The sequence below is a fragment of the Phacochoerus africanus genome, chromosome 13 (genome assembly GCF_016906955.1).
Source record: "Phacochoerus africanus isolate WHEZ1 chromosome 13, ROS_Pafr_v1, whole genome shotgun sequence".
Classification (NCBI taxonomy): Eukaryota; Metazoa; Chordata; class Mammalia; order Artiodactyla; family Suidae; genus Phacochoerus; species Phacochoerus africanus.
In genome coordinates, this window is record NC_062556.1 from 27,106,072 (window position 1) to 27,126,510 (window position 20,439).

General features: G+C 37.8%; 1 non-coding gene across 1 annotated transcript; it reads left to right on the forward strand.

The window, feature by feature from the left end:
- The first annotated feature begins 275 nt into the window (after window positions 1–275).
- Window positions 276–384, forward strand: LOC125113673 (U6 spliceosomal RNA). Its single transcript, XR_007131539.1, has one exon. It is a non-coding gene; the product is annotated as a U6 spliceosomal RNA (small nuclear RNA).
- The last annotated feature ends 20,055 nt before the right edge of the window (window positions 385–20,439 follow it).

The window sequence follows — 20,439 nt, forward strand, 5'->3', positions numbered from 1 at the left end:
TTCTGAAAATAGATCTTTTAACAGTAAATATTCTTGTGAAATCTGCCAGGCTATTTGTGTTTTATTTTAAAAGCTTTTGTACCTTCCCAAGCTAAACAAAGTACTTCAAAGATCATGTGGGCACTTAGAACACGGTACTTAAGAATAACAGCAAAATGAAAATCAAGAATGGATTCAAATGAATATATTGGATGCCAATAACAGTCAAATGTTATTTTAAATTTTGACTTGATGATATATAAATCTTCGCAGTCTAAAAATGAAAGTCATATCTGGTGCTCCCTTCTGCAGCACATATACTAAAATTGGAATGATACAGAGAAGATCAGCATGGCCCCTGTGCAAGGATGCCACATGCAAATGCATGCAGCAGTATGTATTTTTATTTTTTTATTTATTTTAATTTTTATCCTTTTGCTTTTTAGCGCCACACGCCACATCCGCAGCATATGGAATTCTCCAGGCTAGGGGTCAAATCAGAGCTATAGCTGCCGGCCTGCACCATAGCTGCGGGAACGTGGGATTCAAAATGCATCTGCAACCTACGCCACAGCTCATGGCAATGCTGGATCCAGGGATTGAACCCACATCCTCATGGATACTAGTCAGATTCATTTCTGCTGCACCAACACGGGAACTCCAGTGTTCCATTTTTTTTTTTTTAATTGGCACAACATTGTAAATCAACTATACTTTAATAAAAAAAAGAAAATCATATCTGTTCATCACCCAAAGGCTACTGAGTATGTAGGTAATGAGTAAGAGGAAGAAATTCTATCCTGTTTTTTTCCAGAAACTCCATCAGAATGGAAGACTTTTATAACCATAGAAATGATTTATTAACTTATAATTATTGGTCCTTCATTCAGTGACCCAGAGTAATGAAAACTTCAGAAAACCACAGATTATTTGTCGAGGGTTCAAAATATGCAGAGTTAAGTGTCATGGTTTGGAAAGGAGAGTAATATTAAAGGAACAGCCATCCCATCCCCTTTCTTGAGAAGTTCACCCACCAAATTGAGCCACCAGAAAAAAAACCCATTTCCTGTCACTAGACCTAAGGTGTCACACAGCTGCCCACACCCCTGCCCATGCTTTGTTTCTTGCTCTAAGAGGACATGTGTGTAACCTCCTACCTAAAGTCAATCCCTTCACCTCTGCTCTGAAACCTGGCGATGAGCTATAGAACACAGCGGAAAAATACGTACTGGAATATGGGCATCCAAAGTGTTCTATGAATCCAGGCTTTAAAAAATGCATTGTCCCTCATGCAGAGAACAACCCTGATAGTATGTATTGTTTTCTTCAATGCATATTGCAGTATTCAGTATTACTTCTGAAACTAGGGCAGTGTTCCAGCTTACACGGAGCGTGGATCCCTGCCTTTTCTTGCTAGTTCTGTTTGACACTGTAACTGGAGTCTGAAACATCTCTCTTCCTCTCTTTGTATTTCAGAAGAACTGCATCAAACAATGCTATTTAGAATGCATAAGAGCCTGGGATTTCTCATCATGGCTCAGCAGAAGAATCTGACTGGCATCCATGAAGACACACGTTCGATCCTTGCTTGGCCTTGCTCAGTGGGTTGGGCATCCCACGTTGCCGTGAGCAGTGGTATAGTTCGCAGATGCGGCTCGGATCCCTCGTAGCTGTGGCTGTGGCATAGGCTGCCAGCGGCAGCTCCGTCCAGTTCAACCTCTAGTCTGGGAACCTCCATATCTCCTTAGGAGGGTGTGGCCCTAAAAAATAATAATAATAAGAGTGTATAGTGCATAAATCTAAGCACCTTGTGGGTATGTTGCCACATAAACTCGCCAGCAACCCTGTGAAGTAGGTAGTATTATTCCCATGTTATCAATGAAGAAATGGTGGCACAGAGAGGTTAAATGAATTTCAAACAATAAGAAGCTGGTGGTAAAGCCAGTTCTTGAAAGCATATACTTCAGAACTCATGCTCTAAATTATTATGTAAACTATAGACAAAGTCAAGACAGCAAGTAAAAATGACGATTATTGATTAGTATCAATATATATAGATGAGGTAAAACCACTAAGGAATCTGTTTCACAAGTTCCCCTAATATAATTTCTTTTTCTTTATCTAATCAGTTGCTCCCAACTCAGGGCTTACTAGGTTTTATGGCCATGTCATATATATGTTTGTTTGTTTGTTTTCTTTTTGTGTGGGGGGGTGCAGTGTTGTGCAGCAGATTGATATGGGATCTCAGTTCCCAGGCCAGGGACTGAACCCAAGCCACAGCGGTGAAATACCTAATCCTAATCACTAGGCCACCAGGGAACGCCCCATAAATTGGGGGGGGGGGGTAGTAAAATGAAATTATGCTAAACTGTGATGTGAGGATGTGACTTTGCAGAATCCTCTCGAGCACAGTTTTGTGTATTTTGATCTCTTTAGTGTGTAGTTATGGAGTAGGCACACATTGAACCACCTTAATAACCAAATTAGAATTGCTCAGCATCGCTAGGCATTAACAAGGCTCATTTTTAAAAATAAGCTTATTACGAGGTAAGTATACATGTTGCCTTTGTGTTTCTAGATCATCGAGAAGAGAGGAAACTATTACAATGTTGTAAGCCCTTTGATCATTCAAAATAGTTCAATGGAATACAATAATACTATCGTTTCATTATATGCAAAAGTGTTCTTAAGCCTATAAGCCAACATTATTAAACAATGGTAGCACAGATTTCTTTGTAGGAAGAGAAAACACGGAGGTGGATATAGAGGTTTATAATAGTTTAACCTGATTTATAACAACGACAAAAATCTTCCAACGTTGAGGTGCTTCCTCATTACAGAGGGAAAAAAATCAATATTCAAAGCTATGCTTTGGAGAATTTAATTTATTTTGAGTCCTATAAAATCTCTTATTATTTTAACATATCTATGAATTAATCTTCATGTAAATATTCAATTTAGCTGGACTGGAAAGTCTTTATCAGGAGGACAAAAATGATTCAGCCTCGTATCAGATATTTATTTAATTATTTTTAGAGAAAAGGATCACCTCCCCAATAATTTTTCTTGCTATTTTGTTCTCATGTCGTGAGGCAAGATTCTCTTCTGAGACTGGATATTAAAGTAATGGGTAGAATAGTGTGTCAGAGATTTGAGACTTGGGAATAGATGTCTGTTGAGCTTGAATTATCAAAAACGACATGGTTGGGTCTATATTTTCTGTACTTATGTATTTATTTATGTTTATTTTCAAATTTATTTATTTTTACATATATTCATTTTTTGTCTTTTTAGGGCTGCACCTGTGGCTTATGGAAGTTCCCAGGCTGGGGGCCGAATTGGAGCTACAGCTGCTGGCCTACATCACAGCCAACAGCAACCAGGATCCCAACTGAGTCTGCAACCTACCCCACAGCTCATGGCAATGCTGAATCCTTGACCCACTGCACAGGGCTAGGGATCAAACCCACATCCTCATGGATCCTAGTCAGGTTCGTTACCACTGAGCCACAATGGGAACTCCAAGGGTCTATGTTTTAAGTGGGTATTCTGGGTATAGAGAGGAGGTGTATGCAATAGAAAGGAGAATTTAATTTATTTTGAGTCCTATAAAATCTCTTATTATTTTAACATATCTATGAATTAATCTCCATGTCAATATTCAATTTAGCTGGACTGAAAATACTTTATCAGGAGTCCTGACGAGCAATTGAAGACCTTTCTCAAAAACCTAGAGATGGAGAGTGATGACATTATCCATGAGTTGCTGCAAGAATAGATGACTTTTAGGAAAGAGTACAGACCAAAAAAAAAAAAAAAAAGAAGTAGGTATAAAAGTAGATACATAAAAAGATTAAAAGTAGAAAGCCAATGGAAATGAGGATCACAAAGACATGAAGGGGAGACATCTGCCTCTCTTACCGACACCCAATTGTTTTTCTTCTGAACAAAACAGCTCAGATTACTAATAAGAATATTCCTTCTCCTGTCCCAGCAGACAGAGTGCAGTTTGGCTTCGGGGCTCAGGTTATGATTTAGACCTCACATATTGTGAGTTAAAGTCAAATTGACCAGTGCCTGGGTGGGCCCAGGACACTGTCCCAGGGATTTTTTTCTCTCTTACTCTTGGTCTATAAGCTGAAAGCTGGTAGAATAAAATGTAGAGCTGCTGGAGGCTCTGAGGTAGCAAGTGTCTGATGGATCGTAATATGCAAAAAACTAAATTGAGTATTGATGACAGTTTATTTTAGCTCATGGATCTAACCCTTTCTGAAACCATAAGGCCCCCCAACATTCCTTTTCTTGTACTTTGTTTTCTGAAAAGAGTTTGAATTGTGCTTTTGTCACTTGCAAGAAGCCTGAATATTCCATGAGGCTTGTGGATTTTATTTTGACAGCTGCTTAAGTAAAACATTACGGAGGATTTCATAAAATTTAGGACACAGATCTATAACTTAAGATTCTGACAAGTCTTGGGGTTTTCATTTTTGAAATATTGTAATACATACTGTTTCTTTTGAATTTTACTTAAAACTTCATAAAATCTGAAATGAAGTTACTCCTAAGAATTGCCGATACACTTGGTATTTGAAGCCTTGCTTAGCACATTATATATGTCTTAATTATAAATACTTTGGTCAAGTGACTTTGCAATTTTTATGACTTTTAAAGATCTGCATTCATGTAAAACATTATACAATTAAGGATAATGAGAATAACTGGAATTATAACTTAATTTATAATTAATGAGATACGTACAATGTATATCCTAAAAATGAAAAATGAAAAATGTTAACCAGTGATGTTATTTCATTGTCTTTGTGGATAAAGAGGTGCCCTAGCCATCATAACTATTTAAATCTGATGCAACCAGGTAAAATCTTTGTATTGTGTTTGACCAAAAGCCAGGAGATGGCATGAAAATGACTTCCTATAATTTTGATATTTGCTTTATATTTTAACACATAGAAAAATGAGTATGGACCAAGGTTATAATTTATAGTGAAGAGAAAGGTGTTAATATGTTCTAACATTGATGATTTTCCTCACTTACGACTATTTCTTAGTTATTTAATTCAACAGTTTGCTGGAATGAGATAATAGTTTTTAAAAACAATGTTTGAAAGATAATGCCACATTAGATTTTACTTTAAGTTCAATGAACATGCTGTTTATAATTTTAACTAAGAAGCGAATCGAGGTAAAATTTATAGTATTCATTAAACGTAAGTTATTTCTCCAGAATCCCAAATCCTCAAAATGACATAATCAGTATTTCCATTTTTAAAGTATTTTCTTTTATTCAAGAGCAGAAGGCAAAATAAGTCAACAAGGATTCAAGTGTAAAGAGAAACATATTTTTCAGTGTTTGTTTTCATCTTTATGCTGATAGTTTCCATTCCAGCTGTTCAGGTAATTTTTTACATATTAATAAGCTACAAAGAATCTGTCTATTACTATATTTTTCTCTCAATCATTGGTCTTACTATTGATGTCAAGGTGATTTTTACATATTAAGAAAACAAGATGGAGTTCCCGTCGTGGCTCAGTGGTTAACGAATCCGACTAGGAACCCTGAGGTTTCAAGTTCTATCCTTGACCTTGCTCAGTGGGTTAAGGATCCAGAGTCACTGTGAGCTGTGAGGTAGGTTGCAGACTCGGCTCGGATCCTGCATTGCTGTGGCTGTGGTGTAGGCCGGCGGCTGCAGCTCCAATTCAACCCCTAGCCTGGGAATCTCCATGTGCTGAGGGAGCAGCCCTAGAAATGACTAAAAAAAAGAAAACAAGATGTTTGCTTTGCCTCCTGACTTTGCTTTTGATGTATTTTCCAATGCAAACTATTTTGTTTATTTTTATGTAGTTTTTAACTTTTTTTTTGTCTTTTTGTCTTTTTAGGGCTACACTCTCATATGCAGGTTCTCAGGCTAGGGGTTGAATCAGAGCCACAGCTTCGGGCCTACACCACAGCCACAGCAACACAGGATCTGAGCCCTGTGTGCAAATTACACCACAGCTCCACAGCTCACAGAGCCTTGAGGCCAGGGATCAAACCTGTGTCCTCATCTCTTCTAGTCAGATTTGTTTCCACTGAGCCATGACGGGAACTCCTAGACTTTTTTTTTGGGATTCTTCATCTTTGATAGATCTCTGATCTGTCTGGAATTGTGTGTGATGTGTGTGTGTGTGTGTGTGTGTGTGTGTGTGTGTATAAGATGTAAGGTTTCGGTTCGAGTTTATTTTATTTCAAATTGCTACTCTCTAGTACTGTTAGTTGAATACTCTATCTTTTCCTCACTTATTTGAGAGGACTTCTCTTTCATCCTAGGAGAGGGTGCACATATACATGTGGATATATATGCTGCAAGAACAAAGGGATTTTTCTATTTTCTTTATTTTTTATTTAATTTTATTTATTTTATTTTATTTTTCTGGAATGCTCTAGAACTAGGACAGAGCAGTGTCTAGCTTATGAAAGACACTTAAAAAATATTTGTTGAAAGAACATGTTTTGCTTGTATAGGGGACCATATAACTTGATATATTCAATTCCCTTAAATGTCCTCTTCTGCCCCAGAGTATTTCCAAGTATGAATTCACATGAAAAGTATTAAAGAAAACCAATGAAGTGAGTTAACTTTCTGAATTTATAAATGATTGTTCTTTTCGCTTTCTTTTCTTTCTTTCTTTTTTTTTTTTTTTAGGGCCACACTCGTGGCATATGGGAGTTCCCAGGCTAGGGGTGGAATTGAAACTACAGCTGCGGGCCTACACCACAGCCACAGCAATGCAGAATCTGACTCTGAGACCTACACCACAGCTCATGTCAAGCCCGATCCTTAACCCACTGAATGAGTCCAGGGATTGAACCTGCATCCTCATAGATACTGGTTGGATTTGTTTCCACTGTGCCACAGTAGGAACTCCTCTAAATGATTGTTCTTACACTTACTTTTGGGTTTTTCTCTGCTTCACTTCCTCTACTGAAATAGTCTTCTCATGTTTTCTGGATTTTAATAACTTAGAAATTTAAGTTCAATCCTTTGGAGGAGTGTTTTTAATCTTTTGAATCTAAGACACATGGACAAATGATATTTACATACATCATAAGCCTTCTCCCTTGACGGGAACAGGACTATGGGCAGCTTCCTGGTGCAGTGGTTATCACACTGCCCTTTTCAGTCTCATTCAAAGGAAGATCTTGGAAGGGATGCTCTTATGCCTACACCTTGAGACGTCTCCATTTTGCTATTAAAAATAAATAAATTACACATTTTGGTTACAACCTCATTTGAATCAAATTGCACACATCATACCTGACAACAGAGTAAAAGACGATTGTTGTGAACACAACCGTAGTGAGAGATGAACTGTTTTAATAGAGAGCTTAGGAGTTCCCGTCGTGGCGCAGTGGTTAACGAATCCGACTAGGAGCCATGAGGTTGTGGGTTCAATCCCTGGCCTTGCTCAGTGGGTTAAGGATCCAGAGTCACTGTGAGCTGTGGTGTAGGTCACAGACTTGGCTCGGATCCCATGTTGCTGTGGCTCTGGCGTAGGCTGGTGGCTACAGCTCTGATTCAACCCCTAGCCTGGGAACCTCCATATGCCACAGGAGCGGCCCAATGGCAAAAAGACCAAAAAAAAAAAAAATTAGTGAGCTTAGCATCCCCACAGCTCCTAGTAGGGCTGTATATTTGGATTATGTGTTTACTGACCTCTCATTTAATTCCCATGACAACTCCCAGAGACCAACATGGATTAAATTCCCCAAGGTCATTCCTCTTGAATGGGGTAGAGTCAAGGACAATAGGGAGTTTATCTGAATGGAAAGACCAAGCCCCTACCTACGTGGCTGTCCTGTAGGCCTTTTCATGTATTGGCAACATTGTTGGAAGTCCCGCCCCTTTCAACTCATAATGTTCTTCCATAGATTTAACAAGAAAAGCTTTGCGAAAGACAGACGCTGTGTTCTGGACATTTCTGAAGTTGATATCATACATTATTAAAGTGGTGTATCAAATAATAAAGAATGTAAGTGTTTTGTGACAGAAACCATAAATGTAGAAAGTGTTCAGTCTTCTGGACTGTGATTTTTATTTGTACTTCTTTGCAGAGTGCACAGGATTTAGGCCAATGCAGAAAAATCATTTTAATTCTTGAACACATCCTGTCATTCCGGCAGAACGTGTCCAAAATGCAAGACCCTTTGCTTGCCCTGGGTGTGGTGGTGCTCCTCAGAGCCACTGTACATGAGAATTGTGAAATTAGAGGCTCACCTGACTGGGAGAAGAGAATGCACAAAGGATTAAGAGGCAGCTCTAAAGCAAGAATGGTAGAGCAAATATGGCCAAAAAACAGTGATTATAAAAGATACACCATGTATATCTGTATTAATTTTTCTGAGAATATATAGATGTTTTTCAAGGAATGTAAAACACACACTCCTTAAAAACCAGCTATTGACACTGAAAGAAATTCTATGTGTAATTTCCATGAGATACGACAGGATCTTTATTGCATAAACTGTACACTTCCAACTACAGGACTTTTTAAAAATCAAAGTCTTAAACTGAATAGAATGCATTTATGTAGCATCCATCCTTCCTTAAATAGCTGTAATGTGTATTTATCATTTTTCCTGTACAATTCCCTTTACGTGTTTCAATATGAAGAGCTTTTGAAAAAGTCTACTCTAAATGACCCTTTATGAGCACATTACTGAAACAACTCTTTTCAAATCTTTTGGAGCAGGCACATTATCTTTGGATATGTCTATTCAAAGTTGATGAGACCACCCTTTCCATCTACTTCATTCTGTTTCTGTGAACACATTTCATCACTGAGCAGCACATCCACATTCATCAGTAATTACTTGTACACTGTCCAATTGGTATCCTGTGAAGGCTTATGGGAGAACAATTGCTACAGTGTGTCAAGAAAAGGATGGAGGCATAGCTGGCTTAGAAAATGCAAACATTCTCCCACTCACAAAATGACCCTGCGATTCTTATTGGCTTTAAAATGCCTAATTATATCACTGCCTTTCTCTAAAGATCATTTCGATGGAAAATTATTCACTTTAATCCAGCTTCTCATAATTATTCCATTTTCGTACCTGCCCTCTCTTCATTCTTCCGCTCACCTCTTGCTTGCAGTCGCTGTGATATCCGTGGTAACTTGAAGAAAGCAGTCAGGCCAGCCATTCAGAACCCCCAAAGGAACTCCACTCTCTTCTGCTATTTCAGTTTCATTGAATTATGTTTTTATTGTGTTGGAGGAATATTATTCCAACTAAGGAATAGAGGCACAATAAACTTCTTTTTTCTTTAGTGTGAAACATCATTTAGATGTTTAATCACCTGAAAAAGCCATTTACTGCTTTATATATACCTTCCCTATGAGTGTAATCCTTTAATTATTAATTGAATTCATAATTCGGGACTTAAATATGGCTTTGTGTTTGCCTGCACCAAATGTTAGGGAGCATCTAATTCTCAATCTCAAATAATTATGTATAAATTTCTGTTGTTTTTAAAAATAACTCTGACTGCATGTTAAATTAACTAGTCAATGTGCTTTGTGGATAATCAGTAATTGATTCATTCCTGGGTATTGCTGAATTTATTTTATAGAATTTAACTAGTCATCCAAAATTGAATTTTCATATTCATATAAAAATACACTCGCTTTATACCATAGTGTGTCTACAGAGTCAAATGAATTGCTGCCTTTCCTGATGAATTTTTGGAAAAATTTGCAAATAAGAAAAACATGTCAACAAATGAATTGCCCAAACATCACCTCAATTGCCAGTAAAGGTTAAATTGGAGGCATGAGGGAGCGTGCCATCAAGGGCTTGCCTTCAATCTCCATTTCTCCCACTCTTCAAATTGATATAGTCCTCCCGAAGACAGAATTTGACTTTTCAGAGCAGCAGCACCAATCCACATCCTTGCCTCTTGATGGACCAAGAGGAGAGGAAGGGAAAAAAAAAGGAAATCTCTATGCTCAGGAATTTTGCCAGGTTAACTTCTCCCAGAAGAGAAATGAGGACCAATCTTTATTGCTTCCAACCAATTGACCCCACACTCAACCTCCACTTGAGGATCAAGACATAGAGTTGGAGGCCAGAAGTGGTCGAGGGACATCATATCTCAAGGAAACAAAATAAGTTTAACAAACATTTTTCCCCTAACAAAAGCTTGCTTTGTAAAGATTTTAGTGATTCAACGTTGGGCTCTTGTATTACATAAGAAGGGTAGAGTGTAAAATATTTCTATCCTATGCATGAATGTTTTCAATTGATTATCTTTAGGGAAAGCTAATAAATCCTCTAAAAATTTGGCTTTCTGTGAAGTGAGATTGCTTTTACCCATGACGGAACCACTCCTCCTAGCTTTTTGTCCGAAATGTTGTTTCCAAGCTGGCAACACAAAACTCCTCTGCAGTATATGTAAATATGGGTATCTGGTTTTTATCAGTCACAACTTGAACTTAATACATGTAGGATATTTTCAAACACATGAATCAATCATTGATGGGCTTGAAAATGGAATTTCATAAATTTAAAACTTGCATATATATATGAAACATATGCATACACACATATATGTAGTTATATAACTACCTAAGTTATATTATACATATTATACTCAGGAATAAGTGGATGACTCTCCACAATATTCCAGCATAATCAGTGTTTGACAGCTAAAAGCCTGAAATTTTTCTAATAATTAAAAAGAACCTGTCTCTTGGGAAAACAAGGAGCAGAGGCTCACCCAAACGTCCTGAAGATTCCTGGAACTTCTAGGGACCTAAAGGATCTTTTTTGGAATCTGGAGTGACAGAGGCTTCAGAGGGTCTGTCTTGATCCCCTTCCCACTGCGTCTGTCTCAATCTCTCTCAGTCTCTTTGTCTTTCTCTCTCTCTTTCACACACACACAAACTCATTCTCTCTCTTTCATGTTCATATCAGACAGCACATCATCTGTGTTGTAATTCCTTTTTCTCTTAACTGACTTCAAAAAATCGTTGGTCTTGGCCAGTGTTGATTCTTACTTTTTATCCCCAAAGAGGAGTATGTAGACTTTTTTGCCTTTAAGAAACTTGATCTTTAATTTCTACAAAGAAGAAAAAAAAATCAATGTTAAGAATAAATATAGCCAAATCACAAAGCTTTCAGAAATCTCCCGAAGTCAGTGTGCTCATCTAAATGTGGAGACTTACTTTCTTTGATTCTCTATTTTAGCCCTAAATTTATAATCCATCAAGCCAGCTTCTTCCATTGATGCTTCTCTAAGTAACATCAAGTCCTTCCTCAATGAAATTCTTATTTATAAGATGTCAGGGTAAAGATGCCATGGAGGTGGAGCAAGAAGTAGTGGCTCATGGGCTTCCAAATCCATCCAGTCCCATGTGTAATTGATGTTTTAGGGGAAACTTAGACCAAGAGAGTATTTATGCTATGATGTTTTCCTTAAGGTCAGTCACCACATTGACCGAGAAGAACTGGAGCAAGAGGACAATCAGGTAAATCTGCATTTAAATGGCACTGATTTGCCTAGAAGAATTTCTGGGTGTGTAGTATATATGCCAATAGAGAAGACAAAGGTCCTGCCCTGACAAAAACTTTTTGTGAGTGGATGCAAAAGAGCTGGAGGGCAGTGTTATGAGTCGACTTCATGCGTGAAGAGCATTAAGAGAAGGATGTGCACATGTTAAAGACATGACAGATTTGTGTCCACATAATCACTTAAGATTATGAAGAGATGATTCTTTTAAGCCAACACCCAGGCAGAGAAGGAAGCTCAGCCATGCTGCAGAAAGACTGGAAGCAGCAAGTTAGACACTGAAGATCTACCTTCCCTGTTCTCTAGAGCCCCATGGCCATAGTCTTTGCTTCTCTACTATCTCCTTTTCTCCTCTCCCACCTGTCTATAGTTAGCGTTTTCCCTTCACCCTAGAATGTTAGCTTGTAAATTGACAAATGGCTCTACCTTTACTTTGACTACAAGACCTTGAAATGAGTGATGCACCATTATCAACAGACTAAGTTTTTCACGGTCTAAATTCCAAATTCTGGGTAGAGAGAACCTACCTGAAATTTGTTGATTTTGATCACAAGTCCACACCAATCAGTTTTAGTCAGTCTAGTGGAGGTCATTTGGTGCTGAGGCAGTATATTCTAGCTGCTTTGGGTGATAAACTTTCCACAACAAGAAGGTGTTGGAAGGTCAATCAGGCATCTCCCGTGGAGTGTGATATAGCTTTGACATCTTTTTTCTACTGACTTACGCCTCTTCAAGACTGGTCAGGCTGTTCCCTCTCCTCCTTTCTTCCCCATTTCATACTGAGTATAGTGGGAGTATTCATGAATATCTTACATGCATAGGGAACTAAAAATATTCATTTTGTTCCCCACCTATCATGTTACAGCCCTTGAGACTTTCACACTCCTTCAAATGGGTTACTACATTTGATTTGTACAAACAAACTGGCCAAGGGATCAACACCCCAAATGATCCACACACTAAAGTTTCGACAGAGGGAAAGATGCAGCCAGAGTTGATTTTCCTTCCTTCCTTTCCTTGTGGAGTCTGGCACAATCCTAGAAACATTATCTAGTATCTGGTGCCTTTTTATAATATAAGACATTGCAATAATCCTCTTGATTTCTTCTTTTCCTTTCATGTCAATTATGCATGCTGATCTGTCTTTTACAGACATCAAAATAAGTGAATTTAAGTCTGGGATTTCTTAACTATTACAACATTCTATAACCCTGAACAAAAGTAAAAATATGAGCAAAGATTTATTACTCTGGCTTGACCACTATTGTATACTAATATGCAAGAGCTTCCCTTCAGTCATGTTATGTTGAGTATATGGTGTTTGTAACAATGATGGTAAGTGTGCAAGGCAATGGTGCCTCTTTTCCCTGGAAGCTAGCATATTACAACAAGTAGGTTTGGGGACAGTTAGTGACCTATAGTCATCTTTTGCCCTCAGAACCTTTGGGTTCTTGATAGGTAATAAGAACCTGGGTGCAGTTTTTTGTTTGTTTGTTTGTTTGTTTGTTTTTTAGCTTTTTAGGCACTGTAAAAATCTCTCTCTCCCTCCTTTTTTTTTTTTTTTTTTTTCGGACTGTGGGCACAGCATGCAAATGTTCCCAGGACCAGAGATCAAACCTGCACCACAGCAGTGACCTGAGCTGCAACAGTGACAAGGCCACCTCCTTGACCGGTTGAGGTACTTGGGAAGTCCTTGAAAATCTCCTTTTGAAAGGAAGCAAATTAAAGTGTTCACTGAATTTGATCTGGCAGATTGACAAACATGTACCCTGTGTCATCCGTTTGGAGAAGGAAACTATCAGGTGGTTAGGGAAAAATAAAAGGAAAAAAATCATTGTCTTCTTGGGAAGGCTGAAGATGCAGAAGCTAAAGAGAATCAGCTAGATCTCACCCCCAGGGAAACAATAATAATGCACAGTTAATTTAGTTCTGGCATCCATGAAAAACCTCCTATTAAATTTATTTTATGATTTCCCTATACATGCATATATGAAGACACACTCACAATCACCAGAGGATAAGTATTTTGGAACACACATCGAGTTTCCTTTTCCCCAGAACCTATAAAAATGCCTTCGGTGTAAAAATAATTTTAACTTTTTTAGTGCAATCTATAAATGTGGCCTTTGGGCCCAGTGTTTATGGCAGATGGAATGGCTCCATTTGGACTAGCTAAGAAGACATCAACGTTCCGTAGATATTGACATAGCAGCCATAAGCTTCCATCTGGCCTTATGCCTGCGCAGGAAGGATGATTTTGCCTAAAATTTGAAAACATATATTAATGAGTAGTTCACAGGGACTTCCCCATTGATATAACAATTTATTTACTACAAATCCTTGCTACATTATATACATTTATAATGTGTATGTGTATGTGTGTACATATATATATATATATACACACATACACAAATATATAATATTTTAGAGTTGGTTTTAAATGCTTTTTTTCATGTCTTCATGTACTCTAAAGTTGGAACAATTACTTTCTTCTTAATGTTTTCTTTACGTGAATTTATTTATTTTTATTTGTATTTTTGTCTTTTTGCCTTTTCTTGGGCCACTCCTGTGGCATATGGAGGTTCCCAGGCTAGGGGTCTAATTGGAGCTGTAGCCGCTGGCCTACACCAGGGCCACAGCAACGCAGGATCCAAGCCAAGTCTGTGACCTACACCACAGCTCACCGCAACGCCAAGGATCGAACCTGCAACCTCATGGTTTCTAGTCGGATTCGTTAACCACCGAGCCACGATGGGAACGCCTCTTTACATAAATTTAATATTTAACCTTGAATAAACTTGTTAAAGATATTAATAAAGTACTTTAATACATGGTCTTTTTTCTCAGTATCACAGGAGTTTCCTTCATAGTTGTAAGGCGTTGATATACAGACAAATGTGTTTTCATTTTCTTATGTTTCTATTTCCTTTATTGCATTCATTTATTGTATTTATTGGGCATTTTTATGAATCGATTAAACCTAATTTCCTTCCCTACTGTTATCAAACCTGCCATAATTTAGCATCATTTATCTACCTAATAAACATAATTCTTTAAGGATGTAATTAGGTAAGGCTACTTTCAGTGCGTTTCTAAAACTAGCTCTGATCGGAAGAAAATATTGCTGTACAACAAAATAACCATTCATGTGGCAGTATTGACTTCATTTCTTAGATTACAATTCATTAAACAGTTCAGAGACTCAGGGTAAATTTTAAGCCCCCTCATTTAATTGCCTTGGTTTCCTTATTTGTGCAAGTCAACATGTCCACAGAAGCCATGAATTGCTAAATGTAAGAAATTGTAAGATTAAATTACCTTGGTGCTGGCTGAAAGGTGGAATTCATTGCCTCACTCACCTCCAGTTTTGTAATAAAGAATGCCATGGCCTGCACTGGGTAATTTTTCTTCTACCAGCTAAGTTTTGCTCACCCATGCCCCACTGTCCCCAAAATGAAATTCATCGTAGCATGCAATACATCCAGGCGTCTTGACTGGTGTCAGCCAGAGTCCATAGAGGGGCTGGGGGTCCACAGGAAACAGGCTTTCATTTCAGCCCCAGCAGAAGTATGAGTGGGACAGTGACTGTCTTCTGGGTTCCATTCACCCCGCTGCTGCTTCTCACAAGGAGGATTGGGAATTAATTTTCCCCTTTTGGTTAACCTTTGATAGCAACTGACTTAAAGATTCTCTCTCTCTCTCTCTCATTTTTTTTCTTTCCCTCCTGAAATGTGAAAAGAGGTTGTGCTTGTCAAAAGGAACAGCACAGGGCTGTAGACATTCTCTGTTTTCCAAATGTTTTCTGAAGTTGATTTAAGCAGCAAAGATATACTGTCGTGATGTGTGCTGAGGACCTTTCTGTGTTGGGGAGACTTTAATGAGTTGCATGCAGGACTGGAAATATGCTAAAGATTCATAAAAGGTTATGGTATATCTCAAATAAAAGTGAACTTTCATCCAAAGAGTTCTTATGTTAATGGTGACTTGAATTCCTTCATTGAAGCTGAATTTTGGTTTTGCCCTGAAGATCACACACCTCATATTTATAGTTGCATATGTGAGCTTATATCTGATGATATGTTTTAATTATTTTATTTGTAAACCTAACTCAAAATTATCCAAAATGATAAGGGGATGGAATGGGAAATAGGAAAGGGACATGGTATTCAAGGGTATTCAAGGGAGAGAGGCGGAAAGAGAGGTTATCAGTTTGATGACCACATTTTCATTTCAGGTCACTTATACTAGGCTATTGGGCTTTGTGGTAATTTGTTCATTCTTGTTTCATTAAATTGTAATTACTTCTGGTATCTCTAGCTTTATCCCTTTGGCTGGCTCCTCTATTAATTAAACTATAGGATCCTTTAGGAGATGAGTAATTCTCCACTGGACAGTGTTAAGTTGAAGTCAAGAGGTGATAAAAGAAAATGAAGAGTAAAGTCAGAAATTATTACATAAAATAGTTTAAGATGCAAAAATGAGGAGGGATAATATATTTTCTCTGAATATTCATTTTCCCATAATTTTCATCCTTCCTATTCTCTTTTATCCGTGAAAATACCTATATATAGTCTAGCCTCTAACAAGAATTGTGTGTGTGTGTGTGTGTGTGTGTGTGTGTGTGTGCATGCGTGCATGTATGTATGTTGTGATATGTAGCTTCTCAGAGTCAGAGGAATTTCCTCAGCGCATTAACTTGGGACTTATCTGCTATCTTATTAATAATACCTTTCTGGAGATGGAATTTCAACAGTTGAATAAGTAGAAGGAAGATCTAAATCTGCCTGCCAAGCTTTATGGATTAAATAATGTGGTTCTTCATGAATGAACGTTGATCTACTTGGAATCGTGCAATGATGATTTTTCATGATTGTTCATTTCATTTATGTTTTGATATTTATTTTAGGGCTTAGAGGATCAGAGCTAATCCTAAAGGGACAATTTCATCCATTCTCATGGTTTTTGTTTACAACATTTCAGACTTTAGAAGGCTCTTAGTAATTGTTTCATTCCATCCTTCTATTTTAGAAGAAAAGACATAAAAACATAGAACTTAGCTTGCTCCATTTATCAGCAGTCTGAAAGGCCATGATTAACTAATAATAATAATAACAATAATAACAAGCTAATGTTGAAGATTTTTAACTCCTAGATTAGTTTTCTTTCCATCCTGCTTCTTAGAAGAAAGATGTGACAAATATTCATAATAAGCTCCAGGAATTTTGGAGGAGATCATAAATGCAAATGGATCCCTTTCAAAGAAGCTTTCCTGACTCATAGTGTAATCTGAAAATTCTTGCATATGCACAGATATTCAAGAGCATGACAATGAGTTGTAGTTGGAGAATTGAGTAGTAAATGAGTGCACTGTTCCCAAAGATTTCTCTACCTGTTTTATCTTTGATCAGATCATCTTTCTCCACTGGCTATTATCTTTCCTTACTCTACAGATTACTTTTCAGGATGAAATAGAATGCATTTTTTGGAGTCTATTCTTTAAATCTTTATTTCTTCCATCAGCTCGAGTTACCATATGCATGAAGTCCATGATAATTCCCAAAGTCTTCCCAATCTTCTGTCTTCGGATTTCCCCAGGCTCAGTTGAAGTTATTTTAAGATATAGTTCTATCCTGATTCTTCACACTCCAGTTATACTTGCCTAATTTTAGGTTCTGCGATGTTTAATTTTTTTCCCATAGAAACCTTTGCACATACTGCTTCTATTGCATCCAACACTTCTCCCACCATTTGCCCAGGTTCCCTTTATTCATCCTTCAGGACTTAGCTAATGTATACTTTCCCCCAGAAGAATTTAATTTAATCTAAAGACTAGGTACACTCTTCAGGTACATAGTTTCTATACCTCCTGTTTTTTTGTTGTTGTTGTTTTTTGGGGTTTTTTTTTGGTTTTTTTTTTGTTTGTTTTTTTTTGGCCGCATTGACTAGGATAGTAATGTGATATTGCCCAGGAGCAGGTGAAGTAAACGTCTGTTTGGAGTAGTCTATGAAGCCTTGTGATCTATTGGCCATACCTACCTAGTGAGTAAAAAAGTAGTCAAGGATAATCCTGGGGTTAGAACTTTGGTGATTGGGTGGTTTGTAGTCATTCAATCTCAAAAGGAGATAATACAGAAAAAGTAAGTTACATGGGAAGAAAATGAGTTCGGATTTTGTGATACTGAATTCAAGAAAGAGATTCCCTCTTCATTGGGTAGAATGTATGAGATTGATCTCAGAAGATATATTTATAGTGGAGATACAGATCGGGGAATCACCAGCATAGAAATAATAAGTCAAGACTAAAGATAAGAAGGTTCCAGGGTAAGAAGGGTGTTTAAAGACTATGAAGACAGGGGGATCCAATTTGGAACCCTGGAGAAAAACTACCACTCAAAAATAGAGGCTAGGCAGAATCACTCTCTTCTCTTCTCCACTTTGCTCTGTGCCTAAGATGCTGAACTGACCTGTTAGGACCATATAAAATGGCTCCCTTGCCCTCTAACGTTAGGTATTATTCATCCCATCAAGACGGAGCCACGCATTAAAAAAAAAAAAAAATCAGTGGGAAGAAAAATAAGTTCAGAGTATTTATTAAAGGTATCTATCCCTATGAGTTCTCACAGCATTGACACATCCCACAACTGAAGATCACTTTTCCTGTAAGGCTTAACAAAAGCCTCTCTGTAGCCAGCTTCTGATAACCTCTTCCTCTGTTTGCACTTTATACCTAAGAGTAGTGACAACTACAGACATTAAACCTAGATGACAGCACTATGGTGCCCAACTCCTTGTTTCCACTTTTGTAAACAGTCCCTGTGTTAAAATCTTCTCAAATTATCCAATTTATATACACCATCTGCTACCTGCCATGACCCTGCCCAACACAGAAGCAGAGAAGGGAGAAGAAATGTGTCACAAAAAGGCAATTTTGAAAGAGTTTCCAAAAGACAAGAATGGTCAACTGTGGCAAATATGGCAGAAAGGTCAGATTGGACCTGACAATTAGGAGGTTTTTTGGGTTTTTTTTCTTCACTCCCGCAGCATATAGAAGTTCCCCGTCTGGGGATCAAATAGGAGACACACTTAAAATGCAGCTGTGACAATGTTGTATCCTTAGCCCGCTGTGATGGGCTGGGGATCAAACCTGTGTCCCAGCAGCTACCCAAGCCACTGCAGAGACAACACCCCGATCCTTGACCTGCTGCACCACAGAGGGGACCCCCAACATGACAATCAGGAGGTTCTTGAGGACCTCAGAAAGTAAGTTTCCAGTTGCTTGTTACAGGAGGATTATAAATTGTTTAATTATGCTATGAATTAAGAGTAGAAAAGCATTGAAACAGGGCGGACAAAAAGTACAAAGCACTGTTCTAGGAAGCTTGACTCATGAAGAGAAAGAGATAGGGAGTCAAGAATGATATATTGGAGCAACTTGAATATTTTTATGTACTGAAAGATATGAGCTGATTGAGAGAAGAGGTTAAATAAAGCAGATGGGCAGGGAAATTTGTGAGAAGCTCCGTTCAGCAGAATGGGTGAGAAAATGTAGATACTTGGAGGCAGGAAAAATGAAGTGGAGTGGATCAAGTTATTATTTATTTATTTATGTTTGTCTTTTTAGGGCCGAACCTGCAGCATACGCAGGTTTCCAGGGTAGGTAGGGGTCAAATCGGAGCTGCTGGCTTACCCCACAACCATGGCAACTCGGGATCCGAACCACCTCTGCGACCTACACCATAGCTCACGGCAATGCCAGATCCTTAACCCACTGAGCAAGACCAGGGATAGAACCTGCGTCCCCTTGGATGCTAGTCAGATTTGTTTCCACTGAGTCTCTACGGGAACTTCTGAATCAAGTTATGTTTTGGAAATGGAATCATATGAGAAGACACGGGGATGTGACAATTCCTGCACAGTTTTTTCAAAATTACTGTAAAGTCAACTCCCTTATGCATTGTTAATTTAGATAGGGAATAATTTATTTTATCTTGGACCTCTTCTTATTTTAATTTCAAATTTTCAGAAAGCTAGAAGTATATTTAATTTTCTTTATTTTTATGTGTTTGAATCATCCATAGGTTGAGAGTTGTTAGAAGTTCTTTATTTTGAGTTTACACACTTTTAATTATTTGGACATTTCTGCAGCTCTGTTCTGGTCTTATTTAATGAAAAAATGTACACATTAATATACTGTATATAAATCTAATACATCAACCTGTACCTATATGTGTATCTATATCATGTAATATTTTCCTGTTAACCTACTACACAGGTACATTGAACAAATTCTCATATTTTTTTTCTCATTCCTTTGGCAAAAAATCTTCAACAATTCTCATTTTAATAATCTAGGGGGACAGTATTGTTAGTAGGAATGGATGCAAAGATTTAATAGGAAATCAGTATCAAGATGTTAAAAGCAAAATTTCTGTTTAAATAGACTATTAAGATGACAAAAGAAGTTCAGACTGCCTTTCCCACCCTCAGATTAATCGTAGGGAATCTAGCTGTGAATGAATCGTGGTTTCTGGGAACTAAAAATGTCACAAAGAGGTTCCTGCTGTAGCATAGTGGAATCTGACTGCAGCATCTTGGGTCATGTGGAGGTGCAGGTTTGATCCCCAGGCCTGCACAGTGGGTTAAGGATCCAGCATTGCTGGAGGTCTGGCGTAGGTTGCAGTTGTGGCTCAGATTCAATCCCTAACCCAGGAACTTCCATATGCCATGAGTAAGGCTATAAAAAAATACAAATAAAAAACAAAGCAATACTAAAATAATAAAACATCTTGAGAAATCCCAAGAAGACTCAAGGCTTTCTTAAATTGGCAATGATTGTTTCAAGAAAAACATCATGTTTGGAGATTTTTCACAGAATGTAAACTCTGCTTCT